The sequence below is a fragment of the Nomascus leucogenys genome, chromosome 10, assembly GCF_006542625.1.
Source record: "Nomascus leucogenys isolate Asia chromosome 10, Asia_NLE_v1, whole genome shotgun sequence".
In the NCBI taxonomy this organism is placed as follows: domain Eukaryota; kingdom Metazoa; phylum Chordata; class Mammalia; order Primates; family Hylobatidae; genus Nomascus; species Nomascus leucogenys.
In genome coordinates, this window is record NC_044390.1 from 22,462,155 (window position 1) to 22,490,035 (window position 27,881).

Consider the following 27,881-nt stretch of genomic DNA (forward strand, 5'->3'; position numbering starts at 1 on the left):
TACAATATCATCTCACTTATAAATTTTAGAAAACACTCTAAATTTTGGGTGGAAAACTGTCTGTAGGGAGACCTCTTAGAAGGCTAATACTGCACAGCTTAAACAAAAGTGACAGCAGTGGAAGTAATGAGAAATGAGTAGATTCAGGATCTCTTTCAAAGACAAGTGGCCAGTGGATCAGGTGTGGATATAATGGAAAAAGAAGAGTCAAAGATGACTCCACATTTAAAAAAAAAAAAAAAATGTATAGATGGGGTCTCAATCTGTTGCCTAGGCTGGAGTGTAGTGGCATGATCATAGCTCACTGCAACCTTAAAATCCAGGGTTCAAGTGACCTTCCCGACTCGGCTTCCCAAGTCGATTGGACTACAGGTGCACACCACTATGCCCATCTAGTCTGACTTCACAAATTTTCACTTGCTGTACATGGGTGAATGCAGGTATCATTTATTCACATGGGAAAGACTGTATGAAAGCAAGTGTTGATAGGAAGGTGCATATGTAGTGGAGTGATAGAGTTCTGTGTGATTGAGATGCTAGGATAAAAGAGTGTGGAAGAAATTCAGAAACACCGACTAGATAGGGTGCCATAGACCGAGAATTGGCAAGACATAAGAATACTGGAAATCTGACACCTTGCAATGAGAAGAAAGTAAAAGAAGAAGACTTGCAAGAATGCCAAGAAGGGGGGAAAATGGGAAACGCAACAGCAAAAAACTCACCTACTTACATTCTAATGATGCTTTCAATTAAAAAATATAATAAAAAGCATTATAAAAAGTAAACATACAGGACCATTTTAAATAACCATTTCAAATTATAAGTAACTGACCTTTCATAAATATATATTTAAATATCTGAGATTCTTATAATTCAAGCCGAACTGTTGCTTTCTACACAGCTTTGACATTATGAGTAAAAAAAGATAGATTTTAAGGTATAAACACAACATGATTGACTTCTATGAATATTACATAAATGAAGGTGTTTAGCTTACTCAGATTTCCTGTAATGTTACCATTTTAATTTCCTTTCTACATCTGTTCACTTGTATATTTTCCCTTCTAACTTAAAGGGGTCACTCACACATACTGTAGTAACATTTCAGTGGAGATAATTTGATAGGTTACAATCACATCATAAGCTCCACCTGAGAAAATTACTTAGGTTGCTATATTGTGTCATGACACTAAGCTCAAAGTAGAGGTAAAACCAACATCTTATCATAAGGGTTATCCATCCATAATCAAAGCTGATGAAAACAGTATTCAGACATTTCATTACAACATCTGAGGAAGCTAAGGTGAAGCAAGTAGAAATTATGTTTGAATTAAATTTACAATAAAGTTACAGGTAAACACAAGTATATCCTAAAATTTTATTTTTAAATTATGTAAATCATTTTAGATATTAAAATGTGCTGTTTTCAGACTTTAGAATTATGCATATAATTTACCTCTGAATTACAAACCAAAGTGTCTGCTTTTAATTAAAACAATGAAATTTCCACAATACATTAAATGTATTTCATTGATTCCTTTTATTCCGATGAATATTTGTTGGGCACCTACCATGTGCCTAGTGCTGTGTTGAGCCCTAGAATGACAATGGTGATTAGGAGCAGACACAACTCCTGCCCTGACAAAGCACGAAAAACTTCAGGTGCTAAGAGTATGACAAACACAATCGATGGCCATTTGACCTGTAACAGTTGGTCTGATTTAGTGGAAGTACTCAAGGAAGGTTTCCAAAAGAATTGATGCTTGATCTAAAAATCAAAATATTTCTATGATTAACTAATTGAAGCAGAAACAAAAGTATTCTAAGTAGAGGCACAGCAAAGGTAAAATATCTGTGGCAGAAAAACAAAAACACTGTGTGAAGCCCAGGGTGAGTGAGGCAGAGAGGAGTGAAGGTAAACCATACAAAAAGTGAAAATGCAGGGAAGAGCAGGGCACACCTGGCTTATCAGTCATACTAAGATGTTAGCCGCTGTTCTATGAATATCACTCTGAGGGTACTGAGGATAACAGAGTGGAATGGGAGCAGAAGGCAAGTAGAGAGGTGACAATGAAAGGAAGATTAGTGGACTGACATGAGAGAAATTTATCTGTATAAATTCAAACAGAATAACATGGATAGAACAGAGATAATGCAATGAGGGGGATGGAGTAGCAAGGGTGACCCTAAAGTTTTTGACCGAAACCGAAGGGAAGATAGTAAATAATGGAAGAAAGCCAAGTTTAGTGGGTAGCATTATAAGCTTAGTTTTGAGAATTGTTGAGATTGGCCTACTTTTGAGATATCTGAGATGTCAATGGTGTGGTTTACTAGGCTGAATCAAGAGGTTGATGGTAAAGTGAAACAGGGTCTCAAGAAAATAGCAGTAGTTGATTGTGTCTAATACTGAAAAACATCCACTAGATTTCATAACATGATCACTGGTAACTGCAGGAAGGTATGTTCAACAGGTATGGAAGCCAGAAGAAGTGGGTGTTATTTGGGGAGCGGTGGGTAAGAAAATGGATAGAACAATTACAGACAACTGCCAACAAACCTGGCTGTGAAGGAAAGAGGAGCAGCAGTGTCAGCGGAAGGAGAGGAGACACAATGAAGGTTTTTCTTAAAAGAACATAAAACATAAATGACAAGGGGGCATAAAAATTAATGTGTATTTTTTTTTCGTTAGTTTAAAATTAGAAGAGGAAATAACCCCAAAATCTATTTGTCTTAGATAACCTGCCAACTATGGCCATGACCAAATTAAGCGTGCCCAGAATTCTTTAAGCTGAGTCTTTTTCCTCCTGGGTGCTCTAACAACACTTGATTCCTACTTTTGTTGTGACACTTACCATATGTACTCTAATTACCATTTGTAATCTCTTTTGCTCATTGTAAACCAATTTAGTAGAATTGTTTAATCAACACTTATCCAAGGACCAGATGCGTAGTAGGTGGTCAAAGATGCACGAAGAATGCTAAACATCTTGCAAAAGCAAACACTCAAAACATTTTTCTTAAATGCATACTCTCCTTATGAAGTGTTGTTGCCTAAATGATGGATGGCATAGTTTCCGTGGTAAATCTGACTAAATCTTGAGACCTGAGTGATACTCAGAGCTTCATGCCATTGCCATAATTGGTAATACCTCCTCCTCATAAGGAAAACAACAAAAAAAAAACCCGCAAATTTTATTAGCATTCTGTGATGCATAAGATGACACCAAAAGTTCATGAAAAACTGGTTTCCAATAGGGAACTTTACTTTAAATGGATAAAGTGATCAATGTGATCTCCATTTAGGGAATTAGTGCAATAGAAAATCCTGAAATATTAGCTATTAGCCATGACTCCAATCATTCAGTGTAGCTGTAACTACAATGGGTGTTTCTCATTTGTTATCACCAGCACTATAAGCATTCACTAGATAATTCCTTCCAAACTGCTTGGCGATAGCATGAGAAGTGCTATGCTGTTTGGCTCCCAAACGGGAGGCCTGAGCTCACAGAACGGAGTTGACACTTGTACTGCAGAAGTTTAAACCCTGTGGGGATGGTAAGGAAAGCTGTCTTGTGAGAGTGCAAAGGCAGGAGCCTAAACGACAGCTGTTTTGCAGCTGGGTCACGAAGGAGAGCTAGAAATCCCTTGACACCATAAAAGGTAGCGGATGATGGGAAGGCAACCACAGTGCCTCCATTTGTCACTGGCATGGTGCCACTTGCTGCTCTCAAATCCAAATGCTCTTGTAGGAGGATAAAACCAGATGTAAATAATTCTCTAATTATATATCTATATATATATACACACACACACACAATATATATACTACATATATATATAGGAGGAAGCTTCAGCTATAAAGAACATAGAGGTTTAATTTATTTAGACACTAAATTCTCTGATGATTTACCAGTGTACTGAAGACAGCATTGGATTTAATAACAGAAACCTAAGTTCTAGTCCAGTTCTGACACCGTAAAGATAAACAGCCATGAAAAGCCGCTGATCTGAATAAGTTCTTTTTTTTTTTTTTTTTTTTTTTTTTCAGTTATAAATCCAAGGATCTGGGTTAACTGAACAAGACTGGTTGCAATTCAAAAATGGAATTCAATTCAGGGGAGGTGGTTAAACATTTAGATTAAAGAAAAAATAACTTCTTAATTCATGTCATCCTCTCTTGCTTCCACTGCTTTCCAGTCTACCATGCGGTAAAGGAATCAGCTCTTCTTCCCAGGCCCACTCAGCGGACACTAAGACTGGGGAAAGCAGTGAGACCTAAAATCAACTGTGTAGTTCACATTCTGTACTAATGAATGAAATTAAACAGAGGAGGGATAAATTACACATTTATCTTCTGAAAGCAATTTCAAGGTAATGGTGCACATCAAAGGTAGTGTATCTCAGAAAGGTTCTTAAGTGAACTAGGCCACCTGTGTATGAAAGTCTACATTGTTCTTCTAAGTAATTCTGGTTTGCCTGAAACTGCTCTGTCTATGCCCACTGTTTCAATGTATTTATAACAGCACCACCTTCCTGGTTTGGACAAAAGTCCACAGTTACCCTAATTCCTGTTTCTCTCTCACAATAATTCACAATTAGATGAGTCAAATGATGGTTCCATGACACTGCCATGTCCCACAAGATGAAACCACTAGGCTCCATTAGCAACATCAGTGAGGTCTTACTGTGACCTCAGCTTTCCATTCCCTAAGACACTCTTAACAAAGAGAGCATTAACAAAGACATCCTTTCAGAGCAGAAGACCAGGGGAATTTGCTAGGCATAATTAAGTTTCCATTCATCTTCTCCACTTACCAAAACACATTTTTCCAGGGGCCTGTTGTCACAGCACTCTGCAATTCTACTTTTTCCTTGGAGGTTATATAGTAAGAACAGAAATATTATAAAGCAGCTTACTATGCATCAGGCGCTATTCTAAGCACTTTAGATGTATGGTCACATTACATCCTCATAAAAAGCCCTAAAATACTATTATAATCCTGGTTTTACAAAAGAAGAAAGCAAGGCACAGAGAGGTTAAGTATCTTGCCCAGGTACAGAAGCTTGATTTGGCAGAGCTGGGATTCACACAGAAACTATCTGGCTTCACAGTTCATGCTATTACATTGTAGGCATGTTCTAGAAGTTCACTACCAGGAATCATTATGTTATTTAAAAACTAACTTTATAGCTTAAAGACAAAGTCATGCATCCACCCATTCCTTTTCATGTATTTAGAGAGTACCGACTATATGCCTGGCATTGTGTGCAGCACTGGATAGGAAAAGATAAACTGGGGTAATTCCTACTCTTACACACAGTGTAACATCATGCCAACTCCAGAGGTAGGCCCTTATCAAATTGAAGATTATACTTAAAACGGCTCTTGTTACACATGTGCACAGTAAGTACATAAGGAGAAAACAGAAAGCAGGACTTCTATTCTGCACGAGCGAGTCAGGGGAGGTTTGAAAAAAGAGTAGGCATACTTAAGCTGACTCACAGATGGAGGAAAAATTGGCCAGGCATCAAAGCAAAGGGCTATCTAGTCAGTCCAAGTGCTGGTGGCTTAAAATTTCTCTTTAGAAGATCCAAATTAAGAAAATTATTTAGAAATTCTGCTTAATGGAAAATTTTTCTTAATTTAACACTAGTTAAAAGGGCCAGCAGCTTACAAATGTTAATTTGATACCAATCAACTCAAAACACATTTTTTGACCAAACAGGGTTATGTAACAACTAAACTTTATCAGATTTCTACTTCCTGCCAGGCTAAAGATTCTTGAGTCACCTTCTGTGAACACCAATTTTCTGTGACTTACAAATAAAGATCCATAGAAAACAGCAATATGTAGTAAGCAATACTCATTCACTTTCGCTTCTAGAGTGTGAAGTGACTAGCAGTGGTGCATATTAAGATTACAGAAACCTTTAAACTAGGTGGAAAGGGGAAAACACGCACAAATGGCCAGAACCTGGCACATGACCAGCAGAACAAGTCTGTATGTATAAATACAAGCGACAAGCGTATCGCCGGACTGGACCATTCCCAAGTCCCAGCATTACAGTGTGCTAGTGGAAGCACACACATGTGTTTTGGCATTATTACAAAATGAAATTCTCTTTCTCTCTTTTTGACAGTGAGAGAAAATGTGTAATTTCACAAGAAAATGTGGGCCACTTACAGGAAAACATGGAGTACAGAGGTGACACGGTGATGTAGAACAGAAAGTCTGAACTTCTTTGCCTCTATATAGACAATTTAATAGTAGTTCAGCTCAGAGCTAAATTACCACTGTCAACATCAAAGACACTCTTGACCTTAGAAGAAAAAATGTGTGATGTGAGCTGCACAGGACTCGCTAAACATCAACCTCCTGAATTCTCTTCATCACATTGTGCAGATTAATTGTCACCTGAGTTGGCAGGTTTATCTTTGAGACGCAAGAGGGACTAAACAGACACTCCCAGTCATTAGAGAATTTTCACCAAAGCAATTCAAGGGTATATAGGATGGCAGTTTAATCAATTTGACATCATTCCTTGCACAACTGCTATAAATATAGTGCAAGCTTTGGAAGAAATACGTTGACCTGCTCAGCTTCTCAAAATGGAATTCATGTACACATTGGGGTATGTAGTGTCATGCCATGGAAAACCCCAACATGGAGCTTTGAAGAGTTGAGAGATTACCTATGATACTAAATTATTAAATTATCTAAAGTAATTTCTATTTTAAAACAAGCATTGATATGTTATAAAAAGAGAAGCAGTCACATAGAGGAAAGAATACGGCCTTGCGAATCAGACATGAGCTTGATTATATCGTGAAGGTTGATCCCTAGAAAAGCAGGACTACTTGGGCAAGTTACTTAAAATCTCCAGAAATTCAATTCTTTACAGGGATAATATCATACCTCTCAATGAGATTGTAACAAAGATAGCACACATAAAGCTCTTACAACAGTGCATGTTACAGAGTAAGTGCTCAATAAATGTTAGCTATTATGATCTTTGTGTAATAGGGATAGCAGTAGCTAAATCTTAAGAGATTAAATAAGGTAACATATATTTAAGAAGTACAGTACAATAATACGTTGTGAGCACTCAAAAAATAAAAGTTCTCTTCTTAACTAGACCTTTTATACCTAAATCTATTTATCCAGAGGCAAATCACAGTTGTACATGGTTATTTTCATTGTATTTAAAATAGCATTCTTGGCCAGGACTGGCTCATGCCTGTAAAACCAGAACTTTGGGTGGCTGAGGGGGGCGGATCACTTGAACCCAGGAGTTTGGGACCAGCCTGGGCAACAAGGTGAAACCCTGTCTCTACTAAAAATACAAAAATTAGCCGGGTGTGGTGGCGGACGCCTGTAGTCCCAGCTACTCGGGAGGCTGAGGCAGGAGAATCACTTGAACTGGGGAGGCGGAGGTTGCATGAGCTGAGATCACGCCACTGCACTCCAGCCTGGCAACAAGAGCAAAACTCCATCTCAAAACAAAGAAAAACCAAAAAATAAAAATCAGCTGGGCATGGTGGCAGATGCCTGTTTTCCCAGCTACTCAGGAGACTGGAGTGGGAGAATCACTTGAGTGCGGAAGGCGGAAGTTATGGTGAGAGGAGATGGAGCCTCTGCACTCCAGCCTGGGTGACAGAGCCAGATGCTGCCTCAATAATAATAATAAAACAAAATAAAAAAATAGTATTCTTATAATGCTTCTACACAAATAATTTTGTAATCTAAAAGAAACTTCATTATCAACCAAAGTGTCACTTGTTCTGGAATGTCTTAAAAAAACGTAGGCAAAATTTGCCTTAGGGTTCAGTGAATTTGAAGAAAAGACAAAACAGAGACCAATGCTCAACACTGAAGTTACAATTAGAAGAATGTAGGGCTTTTTTGATCAAACTGGAAAAGTCATGTATATATTGGAGATAGTTTAAGAATACATCGCCCACCTCTCCCTAGAAATATGTATTTTCCAAAAGGTCCACTGTCTCTTTGAAATACTGACATGATTTGGCAAGCTCAGGTTGAAATACTCAGCAGGGTTCAAGCTGCTATGAATCTCAAAATTATAAGGAAGTTGGAGAATTTTAGTTGACTTTGAATATTGCAGTATACAAATACCTGCTATTTCACAGAAGCAAAATTGTGTTACTCAAAACACTATTTTATTCAAATCAGTCATATTTCACATCTCTTTCCTCAAATTAAATGGCTACAGATGAGTATGTTAACATTTCCTTATTTTGTTTTTAGGAATATAACAATACAATAAAAAGTACTGAATAGGCAATGGAGGGAAAAATGAAGTCCACAAAACATGCAAAGAAGGCATCATATCCAGCAGATAGCTTCTGTATTGAAGGATAAGCAAGAAAGAGTAGAAAAGACAGTTTTAAGTATTGCTAGACTAGGTGGATTAATGATCAAATGAAGTTAGAAAAATATGAGTAGAAGAAGCTATGTGCCTAAAGAAGGGCCACTTAAATAAATCATCTAAAAAAGATTTCGTATTAAGTGTACATACTCATTCTTTTGGAGAATGTCATTTCAGATTTGGATGCTTTCAAATAATAATAACTAATCTATTCATTTCATAAATGTTTGGATATCTACAATATCATTATAAAAAAATCCTCACATTTCCAAATAAAGATTTCTCAAATGTCTTTTCCTACAGTAGTTATTTTAATATTTGTAAGAATTAGTATTACAAATTAAGTGATATTATGTTAAGCTGAAGTTAGTAATTTCTAAGATCAGAATGAACTTCAGCAAAACTATAGCAAAACTCTAAAAGGAAAAGCTTGCTTCTTCTATAATCTTTTTTAGTGTAAATTCAACCTAATCACTTCCTGTGGAAAATATTTCACATTGATCTCCATCCTGTCACATTTATGTAAAGCCGATTCTTCAGCTGAAATACATAAATATTATAATTCCTATAAATGAACACATTATTTCTAGCTGCCATACTTCATCCCTAATAAAACAACAGAGGATTATCTGTATTCTGTTATACCTGTCAGAAGAATACTGTACATACTCATTAACATCACGGCCACTGTTCATGAAATTCTACAAATTCCCTCTGAAGTGAATGGCTTATATTACACACTTTGCTGAGATTCCCATTCCAAGGCTATCAGAGCAAAACACATGGCCAGAAGATCATACTCTTCTATGTTATCAAGTGAATAAAAAGTGAATGTAACAAATTTTGTGTTTTTCATGCCTATATTCCCAAAATAATTGTTTCTATATTCATAGGACTACCATATTATTTTACTGAGACAAAGATAAGAAAGAAATTATTTTACAGGTAAGCATGTTGTTATCCAACTATTTGACTCTTTAAATTCAGCCTTCAATCCCTTCTTACTGCTGAGGACTTCTGCCAACAGACTTTAACCAACATAATGAAATAAAAAGAAATCTTCTCAGACTCTATTTACTTTAACCCACTTAAAGCATCATTTTTTCTCTTTTTGTCTAATTAGTTGTGTAAAACTTCACCTTTGCCATTTATCCCTTCAAACTTTCAATATTAATTTTTTTCTTCTCTCATTTTTTTTGTCCACCATGTAACACTAAAATGACATACTTTGTTCAACAAATACTTATTGCTACTTAAGGTCCCCTCTCAGCATAAAAAATAAGTAAGACCAAGCTGATACACTGGACTAGCTTTCAGTCTAGTGGGTAAGATAGACATGATAATAGTTAATAATAAGAGAGAGTAGGTGACCTATTTACTCTCGTGAGAGCACAGATAACAGAAAAATTAACTTAGGGAAGGACAGTGATGTGTCAGTGAGTGTTACGGCCTGACTGAAAGCTTCTATGTGAATTGGGCCAATCCCTGCTTTAGAGTCATTTCACCTGCATTCATTCAACAAATATTTGTTGAACAATTATGCACTAAAAACCAAGCTAGTAACAATAATGAACAAGGTATCTACTTTCATTATCTAAAAAAAAAAGCAATATTTATTAATGTATTAGGATTCAGTATCATGCAGTTATTCATAAGCAATAAGAAGCCTGGAAGAATTTGAAGGCTACCTGGAAGAATGAGGAACTATTTTATGAAAGAGAAAGTGTTTTAGATTAAGTTGTATAGATCGGTGGGACTTTGCTAAGTGGAGAGGCAAGAAAAAGATATTATAGACCAAGGCAGCACCAAGTTTGGAAAAGACAAAGAATGAGTGAATGGAACATACTTAGGGAGTTACCGTAAGTTTAATACTGTGGGCAATGATGGTTGATGAAGCTGAACAAGTACAGTTATGGTCAAATAATTAGCAATGTTCCATGTCATACAAAGACATAAATAACAATGATAACAATAATATCATTCTTACCGCTAACAGTTAACAACTATCAAGTCCTTAAAATATGCTGACCAGACATTGTTCTAAGTGCCTTACATTCATGTATGGACTCATTTAACTGCTCAACAAGAAAATGCTTTTTCCCTCATTTTACAGACAAAAAGGATGAGATAAAGAGAAGTTAAATAACTTGCCCCAAATCACAGAACATAGTAAGTAGTTGAACAAGCCAGGCAATCTAGAACCAGTGTTCATATAAGTGCAGCCACCCTAAAATGATGGAGTCCTAATGGAAAAGGAAGTCATGCTTTATGATCAAATATATTTTTATAAACAACTAATTCTATACTTTTGAAATATTAAGACATCATCAGGCCGGGCATAGTAGCTCAAGCCTGTAATCACTTTGGGATGCCGACGTGGGTGGATCACCTGAGGTCAGGAGTTCAAGATCAGCCTGGCCAACATGGCAAAACCCCATCTCTACTAAAAACACAAAAATTAGCTGGGCCTGGAGGCACACGTCTGTAATCCCAGCTACTCAGGAGGCTGAGACGGGATAATCGCTTGAACCCCGAAGGTGGAGGTTGCAGTGAGCTGAGATGGCACCATTGCACTCCAGCCTGGGCGACAAGAGCGAAACTCCGTTTCTAAATAAATAAATAAACAATAAAACATCAATCAAGCGTTTACCACATACAATACACATTATGCTTGTGCAATGGGAAAATAAACATATATGGCATATCTCATGAATATCGGTGGTTCCTGATATATTAAGATACAGATTTAGACACAGACATAGATTTCTTACTGAAATGACAGGGGTTTGGTCTAGATCCTGTTGTTTGATGCACAGCAAGCCAATTACTGAGACAAGGACTATCACCAGGGAAGAAGGCTTTATTTGGGTGCTGTAGCTGAGGAGATGGGAGATTAGTCTCAAATTCATCTCCCTGACCAACTAAAATCAGGTGTTTATATAGCAGGGAAGAAATGTAACTACATGCAGGAAAACAGGAATGTGGGAGGGCTAAGGAAGAAGAGAGCTGGTCAACAGCAAGCAGGTTGTTGCTCAGGCAATCATGATGGGTGAGAGGTCTGGTGTCTCACTGATCAGATGAGATGATGTGGTGAGTTTCAGTTCCTTGATACTATCTGGGAGGCCTGATGGTTGGTTTCTTGAGAAAGGAACTCAGACAAGATAAACAAGTTTTAAGAATGGGAGGGTCCATTTCTATGTTTATTCAAACGAAATCATAAATATCAGATGTATGGGACAATTGAGCTGGTTTCAGATTGAGAAAAAAATAGAAATAGAGAGAGTATGTTTGCACAATATTAGCAGCTCCAATGTTGTATTACAAGAGTCCCCAACCCCCAGGCTGTGGACAGGTCCCAGTTCATGGCCTGCTTGGAACCAGGCTGCACAGTAGGAGGTGAGTGGTCTGTGAATGAGCGAAACTTCATCTGTATTTACAGCTGCTCCCCATTGCTCACATTACTACCTGAGCTCCATCTCCTGTCAGATCAGTGGCAGCATCAGATTCTCACAGGAACACAAAACCCTGTTGTGAACTGCACTGTGAGGGATCTAGGTTGTGTACTCCTTATGAAAATCTAATGCTTGTTTATCTGAGGTGGAAGAGTCTAATCCCAAAATCGTCCCTCCCAAGTCCCATCTTCTACCCAGTCCATGGAAACACTGTCTTCCATCAAACTGGTCCCTGGTGCCAAAAAGGATGGGGGCCACTGTTATATTAGACAACCTACAGTAAGTACTATAAGAGGGGTTGAAAGTGTCTCAAGAGTATAAAGAAGGCAGAGATTAGTTCTCAGTGTTTTTTTGGGGAAAAAAGGAAATGTAAATTGTCATAAAAATTCCATCACTCCTATTTTTACAAGAAAGAACTAGACAAACTGGAAATCAATCATTTTTCTGAGATCTCAGAGAACTGAGTTTGAAAGGTGAGCCACCATCCTACAATGTGGAAAGACAGGAGATTCTAGAGAATCACAGTGGAGACCTGCTTTTCTGATGCAGAAGCCAATCGAGCCAAAAATCTCATAGGCACACTTACACGGTAATTTTGACAACTTGCTGGAGGCTGAAGGTAGACTATCAAGAGAAAGAGAAACCCTGAGGACCACAGTCTTAGGGGGTACTCAACCTTTACCTTTCAGGAACCGGACCACGTTTTCATAGTGAAGAACAAAAAAAGATCCCCCACTCTCCTGATGATGGCAGGAGAAGTAGAAGACTCATCCCTGTGAAACACATCTAGAGCTTCCTTAATAACAGAGGCCTATTCTCCAGGACGAAAGATGTTACCAGAGCCTTCCCCAGAGCTTTGGGTAAAGACACTCCCCTCAATTAACCTCTATCCACTTTGTCTCACCTAATGTTAGGAGTTACACAAGCAGAATAACTCATGAAGGTCACAGGACACAGACACAGGCCCATTCAAAGACTGAGATGTGACTGGCTAATGACAGAATGTTCCTCCCCCCTCATACTTCACCACCACAACAGCTGGCCTCCTGTATAATAGTGGACTACAAGTGAAAGAGTCTCAAGACAGCATCTCTCAGAGAAAGAGTACTAAGGGAAACCTAAGGGCAAGAGAGAAGACAATCAGAACGGAAGAGAAATTTGAAGCCTCTAGCAGCTGTAGCTACAACAAACACTAAACAAGGCCCAGTTCACAGCCAGATTATACCAGTTCTCACATTAGAGGCTATTTATTTCATTTTCTACCACCCAATTCAACATGTCCTGCATTCATCAAAAAAACATGAGACATGGCAAAAGATGGAAAAACAAAGTCCAAAGACACAAAGCAAGCATCAAAACCAGACTTACATGTTGGAATATGAAACAAATTTTGGAATGGACAGAGAACTTACAATAACTAATTACTACGTTAAGGGTTCTAATGGAAAAAGTAGACAACATGCAAGAACAGATGCATGTTCTTAGAACCACTCTAACAAAAGTAAAGGGGGGTGCCTTTGATGGGCTCATTAGAAGACCCAGGACGGCCAAGGAAAGAATCAGTGAGCTTGATGAAGGGTCAACAGAAACTTCCAAATGGACGTGCAATGAATAAAGGAACGAAAAGTACAGAATATCAAAGAACTGTGCAAAAATTTCAATATATGTGACATATGGGCAATTGGAATATCAGAAGGAGAAGAAAAATAGAGCTAATGTTACAATGACTGAGGGCGTTCCCAAACTAATGAAAGATACAAAACCAGAGATTCAAAAAACTCAAAGGCCACCAATAAGATACATTCCAAAAATACTAAACCTAGGCATATTATTAGGTTGGTACAAAAGCAACTGTGGTTCTTGCCATTACTTTCAATGGCAAATCTGCAATTACTTTTGCTCCAACCTAATATATTCAAACTTGTAGGAAGACAAGGAGAAAATCTTGAAAGAAGTCCAAAGAGGTGGAAAAAAATCACCTTACCTATAGATGAATAAGGTTGCGAATTACAGTGGAATTCTGATCAGAAACCATCAAGCAAGAAGAGAGTAGAGTAAAATATTCAAATCACTGAAAAACAACCGCACAAATCTAGAATTTTATATCTGGTGAAACTATCCTTTAAAAATGAAGCAGAACTATAAACTTTCTAGATACAAAACCTGAGGGAATTTATTATGAGCAGACTTTCCCATAAGAAATCTTAAAAGATCTTCTTCAGGCAGAAGGAAAATTGTATCAGAGACTTGGATCTATATTAAAAAATGAAGAGGGTTATAGAAAGAATAAATGAAAGTAAATAAAATATTTGCCTTTTTCTTAGCTTATCTAAGTAACTGTTTAATGTAACAATAGTAATAATTTATTAGATGATTACAGCATATAGGTAAGTAGAATGAGTGACAGAGATGTCATAAGGGACAGGAGGGAGGAATTGTGAATACTCCACAAAGTAACTGTATGCACATCAAGCAGTTTAATGTCACTTAAAGGTATACTTAGTATAAAGTGCACATCACAAATTCCAGGGCAACCACCACGAAAATGTTTAAAGAAATAAAATTGATACACTAGGAGAAGAAATAAAATCATATTAAATGCTCAATTAAAACGTAAGAAGAACGAAATACAATGCAGCAAAAGCAGTCCTAAGACTGAAGTTTAAGTGGTAAGTGTGTACATTACAAAAGAACAAAGAGCTCATATCAACAACCTACCTTTATACCTCAAGGAATTAGATAAAGAAGAAAAAAGTAAGTCCAAAGTCAGCAGAAGGAAGGAAACAATAAAGATTAGAACAGAAATAAATGAGAGAATAGAAAAACAACAGAAAAATAACAACACTGAGAGTTCGGATTTCTTTTTTCAAGTCTAAATTTTCTTTTTTTTTTCTATTATACTTTAAGTTCTAGGGTACATGTGCACAACGTGCAGGTTTGTTACATATGTATACATGTGCCATGGTGGTTTGCGGCACCCATCAACTCATCATTTACATTAGGTATTTCTCTTAATGCTATAACTCCCCCAGCCCCTCACCCCACAACAGGCCCTGATGTGTGATGTTCCCCTTCCTGTGTCCATGTGTTCTCATTGTTCAATTCCCACCTATGAGTGAGAACATGTGGTGTTTGGTTTTCTGTCCTTGTGACAGTTTGCTTAGAATGATGATTTCCAGTTTTATCCATATCCCTGCAAAGGACATGAACTCATCCTTTTTATGGCTGCATAGTATTCCAATGGTGTATATGTGCCACATTTTCTTAATCCAGTCTATCATTGATGGACATTTGGGTTGGTTCCAAGTCTTTGCTACTGTGAATAGTGCCACAATAAACATATGTGTGCATGTGTCTTTATAGCAGCATGATTTATAATCCTTTGGGTATATACCCAGTAATGGGATTGCTGGGTCAAATGGTATTTCTAGTTCTAGATCCCTGAGGAATCGCCACACTGTCTTCCACAACGGAGAGTTCGGTTTTTTAAAGGTAAAGTCAGCAAATTCTTAGCCAGACTAAGAAAAAAGAAAGAAGATTCGAATAACAAAAATCAGAAATGAAAGAGGAAACATTACAACCGATAGCAAAGAAATAAAAAGTATCCTAAGAAGAGGTGGGAAAAGAGGGCCAAATAGACACACCCAGGAAGAGCCTCTCCAAGAAAGTGAGACCAAAATATGGAGTAAATCAACATACTTCAAAACAGATATTTTGGGAGAAAACACTGAGAGTTGACGGAGAGGAATGCAGGCACCAGGGCTAAAGAGAGAGGAAACCAAGAGCACTGCATGGGATGGCCGAACTATATAGGAAGGACTCCTTGGCCCTGAATGGCTCCTAAGGAAGTGGTAATAAGTGAAGAACCTGTGGAGAAACCCACTCTTACCATGGACTTCTGGGATCCTGGCTGCACGAGATGCCACCACCCCTACAGACAGTTGAGCTGGTAGGGGGGACTGCCCAGAGAGTAGACAGAGACCAAGCTTGAGCATGTGTAAAGCCCAGGGGGTTTTGCATGGCGACAGCTGCAACAAAATACGGTAATAGGCATCCATATCCAAGGGTTCTCCATGTTCCTCTGCATGGCTCTTGACTTTGCTGACTGGACTGGGAGAGAACAAGGCTGTCTTTCCTGAGATATCAAGGTGTGTCAGATCTGCACATCTGCCTGTGCACTGACCCCTCTTGGAGTTCCCTGCCTGGCTGCTTGCACAGGAGCAGGCATACTGCTTTGAGTGCTTTGCTAGTGGCCTGGGGCAATTCCCCTGCCAAATCCCCCTGCCCCCACCAAGCACAGCTGGTGCTCGATCTCAAAAGGTCAGAGGACAAGGCTGCTAGCCCAGTAGGTCCCAAGTCCCCAGGGTAAGAGCACGTAGCTCCAGAATGCAGAGCTGAGATTTGTGGTTGGAGCAGGGGAAGAGCCCTCACTCTCAGCATGAGGAAGAGTGAGGCAGGGGTTCAAGGGCACGGCACCAGTGATTGCAGGAGGCTCCCCTAAGATCCAAGAACGTATACGGTAAGGGGGTCATCTCTTCTCTCCCATCTCCCCCATCACAGAGCACTACTGCAAAGGTGCTGAATTACAAAAGACGTGCTAGGCTAAGAGCCAATCTGCCAGCCATTACTTTTTTTTTTTTTGGAGACCGGAGTCTCCTTGCGTTTCCCAGGCTGGAGTGCGGTGGTGCAATCTAGGATCCCTGCATTCTCTGTCTCCTAGGCTCTTTTTCTTTTCTCTCTCTCTCTCTTTTTTTTTTAAGACAGAGTCTAGCTCTATCGCCCAGGCCTGAGTGCAGTGGCGCGATCTGGGCTCACTGCAACCTCCGCCTCCTGGGTTCAAGTGATTCTCCTGCCACAGCCTCTGGAGTAGCTGGGATTACAGGCGCACGCCACCATACTCGGCTAATTTTTGTATTTTTAGTAGAAACAGTGTTTTACCATATTGGCCACTCGGCTATTTTTTGTATTTTTAGTAGAGACAGTGTTTTACTATGTTGGCCAGGCTAGTCACGAACTCCTGAGCTCAAGTGATCCGCCCTCCTCGGCTTCCCAAATTGATCTGCCCCCCTTGGCCTCCCAAAGTGCTGGAATTACAGGGGTGAGCCACCACTCCCTGCTTCGCGCCTGCCAGCCATGACTCTTAAGCACCATCTACTGGATGGGAACTTGAATTACACTGCCCTACCCCTACTCAAAAAAAAAAAAAAAAAAAAAAAAATCGGCCAGTATACACTGCCTGTGAAACAAAATGCAGGAATCTTTCCAGAAATAAAGATCCCGTGCAGAGCTATGGCCTTCTGTTAGGACCCAGAATTGAAGCCAAACGAACAGATATATATCTCACAGTCAAATCCTTAAGATAAATAATGAATATAAAAATAAAAAGTCCCACCTAAATGACAGCAAATTCTAAAACAGATAAAGGAACACCAGTCCTCTCAGATGAGAAAGAATCAGCACAAGAACTCTGGTAATTCAAAAAGTCTAAGTGTCTCCTTACCTCCAAATGATCTCACTAGTTTCCCAGAAATGCTTCTTAGCCAGATTGACACGGCTGAAATGACAGACGTACAATTTAGAAATTTGGATGGCAAGGAAACTCAATGAGATCTAGAAGAAAGTCACAACACAATCCAAAGAATCCAGGGAATCCGGTAAAATGATCCAAGAATTGAAAGATGCAACAGCCATTTTAAGAAAGAACTAAACCAAAAGACTGGAAAAGTTCTGGAAGTGAAAAATTCAAAAGGAATGTCATAATACGGTTGGAGGCATTAACAACACAACAGGGCAAGCTGAGCAAAGAATCTCAGAGCTCAAAGACTATTTATCTGAATCCATGCAGCAAGACAAAAAAGAGAATAAAGAATAAGAAAAATGATTAAATCTCCAAGCTATATGGGATTATGTAAAGAGATCAAAACTACAATTCACTGGCATTCCTGAGAGAGAAGGAGAGAGGGTAAGCAACTTGGAAAACATATTTGAGGATATATAATAGTTCACACAAATTTTCCCAATCTTACTAGAGAGGCCAACATGCAAATTCAAGAAAATCAGAGAATTCCTGCAAGATAATATAAAAAAACAACCACCCCTAAGACATATAGTCATCAGGTTCTACAAGGTCAATGAAAAAGAAAACATCTTAAAGGCAACTGGAGAGAAGGGCCAGGTTACTTACAATGGAAACTCTATCAGGCTAGCACTGGACTTCTCAGCAGTAACATTACAAGCCAGAAGAGATTGGGGACCTATTTTCAGCATCCTTAAAGAAATGAAATTCCAAACAAGAATTTCATGTCCCACCAAACTAAACTTCATAAGTGGAGGAGAAATAAAATCCTTCTCAGCCATGTAAATACTAAGGGAATTCATTACCACTAGACCAGCATTAAAAGAGGTCTCTAAGGGAGTACTAAATATGGAGATGGAAGAACAATACCTGTTGCCATAAAAACTCTCTTAAGCACATAGCCCACAGACACGATATAACAACTACACAATCAAGTCTACATAAAAACAGCTAATAACACAATAACAGGACTAAAATCTCACATATGAATATCAATCCTGAATGTAAATGATCTAAACACCCCACGTAAGAGGCACAGAATGGCAAGTTAGATTAAAAAATCAAGACCCAATTGCTGTTTTCAAGAGATCTGTTTCACAGGTATCAACACCCACAGGCTCAAAGTAAAGGGATCAAGAAAGACCTGTCAGACGAAGGGATAGGAAAAAAAAGAGATGAGATCATTATTCTCATATCAGATAAAATAGACGTTAAACCAACAACAGCCAAAAAAGGACAAGGAAGGGTATTATATGATGATGAAAGTTTCAATTAAACAAAAAGACTTAACTTTCCTAAATATATACATAGCAAATATTAGCGCACACAGATTTATAATGCAAGTCCTTCTGCAGTGATGAAAAGACTTAAGGCATCCATATAGTGACAGTGGGAGGCTTCAACTCCCCACTGACAGCGTTAGACAGATCATTAAAGCAGAAAACTAAAAAACAAAACAAAACAAAACAAAAAAACCTAGAGCTCAACTTGACACTTCTGTAACTGGATCTAATAGACATCTGTATAATATTCCACCCAACAACCACAGAACATATAATCTTCTCATCTGCACATAGAACATACTCTAAGCGACCAGATGCACAGCCATACACAAGTCGCAATAAATTTAAAAAAAAATCAAAATCTTACCGAACACACTCTCAGACCACAGTGCAATAAAAATAGAAATCAATACCAAGAAGGTTGCTCAAAACCAATCAATTACACGGAAATTAAATAACTTGTTTCTGAATGACTTTTGGGTAAACAACAAAATTAAGACAGAAATAAAAAAATTGGAATAAATGACAACAGATGCAGCATACCATAATTTTTGGGGTGAAAAAGCAATGTTAAGAGGAAAGTTTACAGTGCTAAATGCCTATATCGAGAAGGTAGAAAGATGTCAAATTCAAAATCTAACATCGCACCTAGAGGAACTGGAAAAGAAGGAAGAAACCAACCACAAAGCTAGCAGGAGAAAAGAAATAACCAAAATCAGAGCAGAACTGAATGAAACTGAGTCACAAAAATCCATATGAATTATCAGTGAAACAAACAACTGTTTTTTTGGAAGAATAAACAAAGTTAATAGATCGTAGCTAGATTAACAAAGAAAAAAAGAGAAGATCCAAATAAGCATAATCAGACATAACAAAGATGACATTACAACCAATCCCACAGAAATAGGAAAGATCCTTCAAAATTACTATGAAATCTAGAGGAAATGGATAAATTCCTGGAGACACACAATTTTCAAGATTAAACCATGAAGAAATTGAAAATCTGAAGAGATCAATGAGTTTTGAAACTGAATCAGTAATAAAAAACCTACCCACCAAAAAAGATTTCCACTGGATGGATTCACAGACAATTCTATTGGATGTACAAAGAAAAGCTGGTACCAATTCTACTGAATCTATCCCAAAAAATTGAGGAGAAAGAATTCCTTCCTAACTCATTCTATGAAACCAGCATCATTCTGATACCAAAAGCAGGCAGAGACACAACAAAAAAGAAAACTTTAGGCCAATAATGCTCAAAACTCTGTCTTTTTTTCTTTGTTAATCTAGCTACGATCTATCAACTTTGTTTATTCTAATAGTGATATGAATAATGAAATTAAGGCTGAGGTGGTCTCAGATGGAGATGAGGAACTTGTTGGGAACTGGAATAAAGGTGGCTCTTGTTAAGTTTCAGCAAAGAGACTGGTGGTATTTTGCCCCTGCCCTAGAGATCTGTGGAACTTTGAACTTGAGAGAGATGATTTCGGGTATCTAGCGGAAGACATTACTTTTTCTTTTTTTTTTTTTTTGAGACAGAGTTTTGTTCTTGTTGCCCAGGTTGGAGTGCAATGGCGTGATCTCGGCTCACGGCAACCTCTGCCTCCTGGGTTCAAGCGATTCTTCTGCCTCAGCCTCCCGAGTAGCTGAGATTATGGGCATGTGCCACCAAGCCCAGCTAATTTTGTATTTTTAGTAGAGATGGGGTTTCTCCATGTTGGTCAGGCTGGTCTTGAACTCCCAACCTGAGGTGACCCACCCACCTCAGCCTCCCAAAGTGCTACGATTACAGGCATTAGCCACCATGCCGGGCCCTAAGGTGGAAGACATTTCTAAGCAGCAAAGCATTAAAGAGGTGACTTGGGTGCTGTTAAAGACATTCAGTTTTATAAGGGAAGCAGAGCATAAAAGTTTGGAAAATTTGCGAGCTAACAATGCAATAGAAAAGAAAATCCTATTTTCTGAGGAGAAATTAAAGCCTGCTCCAGGAATTGGCATAAGTAACGAGGAGCCGAATGTTAATCACCAAGACAATGGGAAAAATGTCTCCAGGGCATGTCAGAGACTTTTGTGGCAGCCCCTCCCATCACAGGCCTGGAGGTTTAGAAAGAAAAAGTGGTTTTGTGAGTCCGGCCCAGGGTCCCTGTGCTGTGTGCAGCCTAGGAAGTTGGTGTCCTATGTCCTAGCCCCTCCAGCCATGACTAAAACAAGCCAAGGTACAGCTGGAGGCTGTTGCTTCAGTGGGTGGAAGCCCCATGCTTTGGCAGCTTCCATGTGGTGTTGAGCCTGCAGGTGCACAGAAGTCAAGAATTAAGGTTTGGGAACCTACATCTAGATTTCAGAAGATGTATGTAAATGCCTGGATGACCAGGCAAAAGTTTGTTGCATGGGTGGAGCCCTCATGAAGGACCTCTGCTAGGGCAGTGCAGAAGAGAAATGTGGGGTCAGAGTCCCCATACAGAGTCCCCACTGGGGCTCCACCTGGAGCTGTGAGAAGAGGGCCACAGTCCTCCAGACCCAAGAATGGTAGATCCACTGACAGCTTGCACCGTGCACCTGGAAAGGCCACAGACACACAACAGCAGCCCATGAAAGCAGCCAAGAGGAGGGCTATACCCTGCAAAGTCACAGGGGTGGAGCTGCCCAAGACCACAGGAACCTACATCTTGCATCAGCATGACCTGGATGTGAGACACAGATTCAAAGGAGATCATTATGGAGCTTTAGGATTTGACTGCCCCGGCAGGGCATGGTGGCTCATGCCTGTAATCCCAGCACTTTGGGAGGCTGAGGAGGGCAGATCACGGGCTCAGGAGATTGAGACCATCCTGGCTAACACAGTGAAACGCCATCTCTACTAAAAATACAAAAAATTTGCTGGGCATGGTGGTATATGCCTGTACTCCCAGCTACTTGGGAGGCTGAGGCAGGAGAATTGCTTGAACTAGGGAGGTGGAGGTTGCAGTGAGCCAAGATCATGCCACTGCACTCCAGCCTGGGTGACAGAGCAAGACTCTGTCCCAAAAAAAAAAAAAAGTTGACCGCCCCACTGGATTTTGGACTTGCATGGGCCTGTAGCCACTTTGTTTTGGACAATTTCTCCCATTTGGAATGGCTGTATTTACCTAATGCCTGTATCCTCATTTTATCTAGGTAGTAACTAACTTGCTTTTGATTTTAAAGGCTCATAGGTAGAAGGGACGTGCCTTGTCTCAGATGTGACTTTGGACTGTGAACTTTTAAGTTAATGCTGAAATGAGTTAAGACTTTGGGAGACTGTTGGGAAGGCATGATTGGTTTCGAAATGTGAAGACATGAGATTTGGGAGGGGCCAGGGGCAGAATGATATGGTTTGGCTCTGCGTCCCCACCCAAATCTCATCTTGTAGCTCCCATAATTCCCACATATTGTGGAAGGGACCTGGTGAGAGATAACTGAATCATGTTGGTGGGTCTTTCCCATGCTGTTCTCATGATGGTAGGTAAGTCTCATTAGATACAATGGTTTTAAAAATGGGAGTTTCCCTGCACAAGCGCTCTGTCTGTCTCTCTGTTTGCCTGCTGACATCTATGTAAGATGTGACTTGCTCCTCTTTGTCTTCTGCCATGATTTTGTGGTCTCCCCAGCCATGTGGAACTGTAAGTCCATTAAACCTCTTTCTTTTATAAATTGCACAGTCTTGGTAATGTCTTTATCAGCAGCGTGAAAACGGATTAATACACTGAGTGTCTTTACAATGGGGAACTCTGACAAAAACTACCTCAAGCCAGGTTATCAAGATTAGCATAAAGAATGATAAGTCACATCGCTAATAGATATCCTTGATATGATGAGGATGATAATTTACCTCTGGTGGTTTTCCTCCCAAACCCCATAATCTAAGTCTAATCATGACAAAATATCAGCCAAATACCAACTGAGGAACATTCTACAAAATATATGACCTTTACTCTTCAAAATTGTCAAGGTCATCATAATAAAAATAAGTCTGAGAAACTGTCACAGCAAGAGGAGCCTAAGGAGACGTGATTACTAAATGTAACGTGGTTTCCTAAATGGGATCCTGGAACAACAGAAGGACATTAAGGAAAAACTGAAGAAATCTGGATAAAATATAGACTTTAGTTAATAACAATATATCTATGTTGGCACATTAATTGTGACAACTGTATCATACTAATGTATTATATTAATAATAGGGGCAACTGAGTGTGGGTATATGAGAACTCTCTGTACTAACTTCAATTCTGTAATCAAACTATTCTAAAATAAATATTTATTAAAAATTAATTGCATTAAAAAGTCTATCAGAAGTGCCATAAAATTATAGCCTTTGTTTTATCTGAGTTAAAAATACATAGGTGCCTCATATTTTTTTCATGTTGGAATAGTTTGCAACACAAGTAAATTCATAAGATAAAACTCAAAAAAAGATTATGACTCAAACTGCTAAATGTGGAGGGTGAGAGCATTCCAGTTAAAGGAAAAATCTCAAAGTCATAACTGCTTCCTCTGATGTATTATTCTGTATAGGATAGAAGTAACAACATTTGCCAGAGATATGTGAGGAAAAGATTTTAAATACTGGAATCACCAAATGCTGTTTCTATTTGAGAAATGGAAAATAATTACAATTTGCTTAAGATCACAAATTAATAAAGTCAATTTCCTCTTTCAAACTTATGGCTGAAGTTTTGTAAGCATGAAAAAAGTTGTTTTTGTTTTTTTTAACTAGTATTCTGAAAATTACATACACATCTTTAAATGCATTATAACATTATCAACTGGTAGTTCAACTCTTTTCTTTCGGATTCATCTAGACAAATGGCTATTTTCTGCATAGCTCTAGCCTCAATGTTAATTAAGAAATCTTTCTCTTTCAAAATGTTGACCTCATTGGCACTTCCATCCTGATTTCCTGGATCTCCGTCCACCCATCATACCAATCATAGAGAAGAGCAATGAATCACACTCTTTTTAAGTAAATTTTCCAATGCTAAACACTGACAGCACACTTGACATAATAAATTACTGAGTGAGCAACAGCTCAGGTGTTCTGTCACCAACTCAAGGTCTACCAGTTTACCAGGTAAATAGTAGTTTCTTTCACTTATGTTTATTTCTAAAACTTTTGTATTCTGCATGACTGCTCCCTTTCAGTCTGGTATCTTATAAAATTCTCCAAAGTACATCTGGCAGAATACTGTTATCTTGGGATAAATGGATTCAACTTGAAAAAACCTGTACCATATGACGAATAAGCTAAATAGGGCTTTAAATACAAAGAAAACTTTCAGAGCCTTTAATGGATACAATATATACATATTTTAAGAAAGAAATATAGTATGTATCTTTCCTCACACTAATTTGACTACTGGATTTTTTTTTCAAAGGACATCTAGAAGTATCATATTATGTGGAATACATTATGGAAATGGATTTTGTACATTTTAGGAATATTGCTTTGATAATTCCTATCAAAGCAATAATGGCAGTAGTAAAATAATGGCAGTAGTAAAATCTTCTTGGCATTCTTAAATTTCAGCATATTTGAAATTCTTCTTTTTATTCTTACTTAAAAGCAATCCTTGCTGTGTAGCATTACTTGTTGAGTCAGCTTTGCTAATGTTTACAGTCGAAGCAAATGTATAAAGGCAAAAATGCAATTACATATGCCTACATAAATATAGACATATATAACTGTATATAAAAGTATTATAGTTCTCTCTTTCTATATATATATGTATATGTACATATATATGTATATACACACACGCACAGTCAAGGCAAATGTATAAAGGCATAGCTATATATGCCTATATACATATAGACATATATAACTATATATAACTCTCTCTATATATATATATCTATAGATATCTATAGAGAGATATCTATAGATATATATATAGAGAGAGAGAGAGGGAGAGGGAGAGAGAGTGGGAGAGAGAGAGAGAAGTATCAAGATGGTGAAGGAGTCAGGATGGAACAGTCCTCTTCCATATCAGCAGAAATAGAGTGGAGTGATGACCACTTTGGCAAATGTGTACCCTAGGTAGAAAAGGGGAAGACAGACACCCTCAGGAAAACATCTTGAGCCAAAGCAATAGATTGAAACTTAATCCTTTACTTCTGCTGATGTAACTAACCTCTTTGAGGTATACAAGGAAATCTTGCAATTCTGATCAAGTAATTTTCTGCTTTAAGTGGGTAAATTTCTGATTCAAGCAGACAGAAAGTCTATTTCTCTTTCAGCTATTGCTATTTCATCTCAAAAGATGAGAAATAGAAAAACCTATAAAATAGATGATATCTTCAGGTTTCATCTTTCAGAGACAAAAATTTCTTGGTGATGTTACATCTAAAAACCACAATACTTATTTCTCCATTATATGACATCATTATATATGGCTTTATACAACAGTCAGTGCCCAATGTAAACTCTATGCCATACAGCTAATGTCAAACTGACAAAAGAGTCCTACTTATACGTGAGTCATTCTGCATATTGAGGTCCTCTACACCACAGGTACTGTTATTGCCATGCAGACTGAATTACAGTATATGCTCAAGAATGTACCTCATCCTGTCACTTTTGACAAAGAGCCTCAATTATGTTGTACAAATGAGAGTCCTGCAATTTTAAGCCTTTTAAAAGAATTGTGCCTTCCACTGTGAGAAGAAATCAATTACTAGGCAGGTAAGTGCTCAGGTGCTCTGGCTTCAATCCAACATTCTACCAGTTAAATGTTTACCAGATAAAGGTCAAGCCAATTCACTCAGGTCTCCCATGCACTTCACCCTCACCCCTTTCAGTGTGGAGTATCATAATGGTTCCTTCAAAACTTCACATTTGAGGAAAACTATATACATCACATTTAAATTAAAAACTCAGCTGTAAACTCCACTATCACTATTTTCTATCACATATACAAATACTTAAATCTTTTTTACCAGTAGCTATGTTAAAATTCTTTTCTTTTAAAAATATACACGGAAAATGCAATTTCGTTTCAGAACTGTATTAGAAGAAAAATCTAAAAACTGAATGAAGGTTTCTTTTGAAAATGTTTTTATGCATTTTGAAGTCAGGCATTTATGTACATGAGGTACCACATATATATATTTTAGCATAATAGCCAAAAAGCTAAAGAGCAATTTTAAGGGGCTGGTGTGGTGGCTCACAACTGTAATACCAGTGCCTTGGGGGATTCAAGGAAGGAGGACAGCTTGAGCCAAGGAGGTGTGGACCACTACACTCCAGCTCCGGTGACAGAGCAAGACCCTGTCTCAAAAACAAACAAACAAAGCAATTTAAATAGTACTGCTTTCAGAAAACAGGAGGGAGCCACCTCACAAAACAATCCACCTTATAAGTAATATTTAATTCTTCATAAGGTGAAGAAAACAAGAGATGAGGATTTATTTAATATATCAAGAGATATATGAAATGAATAAGAAGCTCAGAACTTGGGAAAAATGTGAAGCTGACCCCAGAATTAACTAATTTTACAATTTTACTAAAGCAAGTACAATTTTACTAAAAACTAAGGATACACTCTATGGCTCTACAGGCTTCATGCTTCAGGTTGCTGAGCCTCATGGGCCTCAAATGTAATATAGGTAAACATAAGGGGAAATCACAAAAACCTTATGAACTTGTGAACACGTTCATGGCCAGGCAGGTTTTGAACCTATTTATGAGTCTGCAAAAATGAAGACTTTCACATCTTATAACAGATGTGGCATCGTTTATGTGCATGTGTGTGTGTGTGTGTGTGTGTGTGTATAACCAAATGCCACAAGGAAAAAATACAATTTCCTTTTGTAAAAGCGTTGGCCCAACTACTTGAGAAGAAATATGTTTGTTTCTAAAAATGTATATTGTCTGTACCATCACTCCTAAGAGTAAACACAGGCTTAGACCAGATGCTGTTTTAACAAGGAGTGATACTCAAAATGTTCTACTTGATATATTACTAGACAAAAAATAACTAAGCAAGGAAAACATAAAGCATAAATTAAAAACAGTTTAACTCATGTTAAAATGTTTTTATGCTTTATTATGTGATAAGAGAGTCAATATGATGTAGCAGAAAGAATAACAAGCTGGAAGCTATGAAGTCAAGTATCACAGAGTATCAGTGGGGCTTATTTAACAAATAAAAGCTATAAAATGGGGGGTGGGGGGTGGAATCTTCCAAGAGGTATAGAATCCTGTGCCTATAATAAAAATTAAAGGGTAAGGTAATACAATGAATGTACCTACATAATTGTGCTTTCTGAAACAAAAACGACTTCCACCAGTCACTAGTATGGTAGACTGACTTTTATTGTGAATTTCACCGAAATTAAATACACAGACGCTAAGGAAATGCTGTTAGTCTTTGTATCACCACTGCTTATTAGATAGAAAGAGACAAAGTTCAGGCTCAACAAAAATGTGTATCCAGTGCAAGTCTTTACACAGAACTGCTTTTTTTTTAATTTTATTTTTAGTTCTGTAAGAAAGCCAAGCTATATTTAAAAAACATGTCACTTCTCCATCTATATGCCTCCAGTAATATGGAATATCAGTGTACTAGGGATTATGAGGACTTGAGCCAGCTATTTAAATTGCATTAAATGACGATGATAGATCAAATACAGAAACCAAACAGACAAGTTAAACAACAACAATAAAATGTGTGAGACGGGCACGGTAGCTCACGCCTGTGGTAATCTTAGCACTTTGGGAGGCCGAGATGGGCAGATGACTTGAGACCAGCCTGGCCAACATGGCGGAACCATAGCTTTACTAAAATTATCCGGGCGTGGTAGCGGACACCCCTAGTCCCAGCTACTTCAGAGGCTGAGGCACTAGAATTGCTTCAACCCGACAGGCGGAGGTTCCAGTGAGCCAAGATTGTGCCACTGCACTCCAGCCTGGGGCGATAGAGCGAGACTCTTGTCTCAAAAATATATAAAAAATAAAATTTTAAAAATGTGTGGACCCCTGGGGAGTTAATAAAAAATTACAAATGGGCTTAGCTAGCAGGAAAGGAAACAGGGGTAGAGGGCAAATGTTACGAGAAATGGGGTCAACTCCAAACGGCTCACTAGCACCCAAGTATCCTGTTACAAACATGCTGCTCACAGCACCCCCTGCACCCAAGCATCCTGTCTGCATTCAGCCTAAAGCAG

General features: G+C 38.3%; 1 protein-coding gene across 2 annotated transcripts in view; it reads right to left on the reverse strand.

Annotated features, from left to right (window-relative positions):
- The window catches only part of TMTC2 (transmembrane O-mannosyltransferase targeting cadherins 2), a 449,619-nt gene that overhangs the window by 113,925 nt on the left and 307,813 nt on the right, over positions 1 to 27,881 (reverse strand). The gene's annotated exons all lie outside the window — the stretch shown is intronic.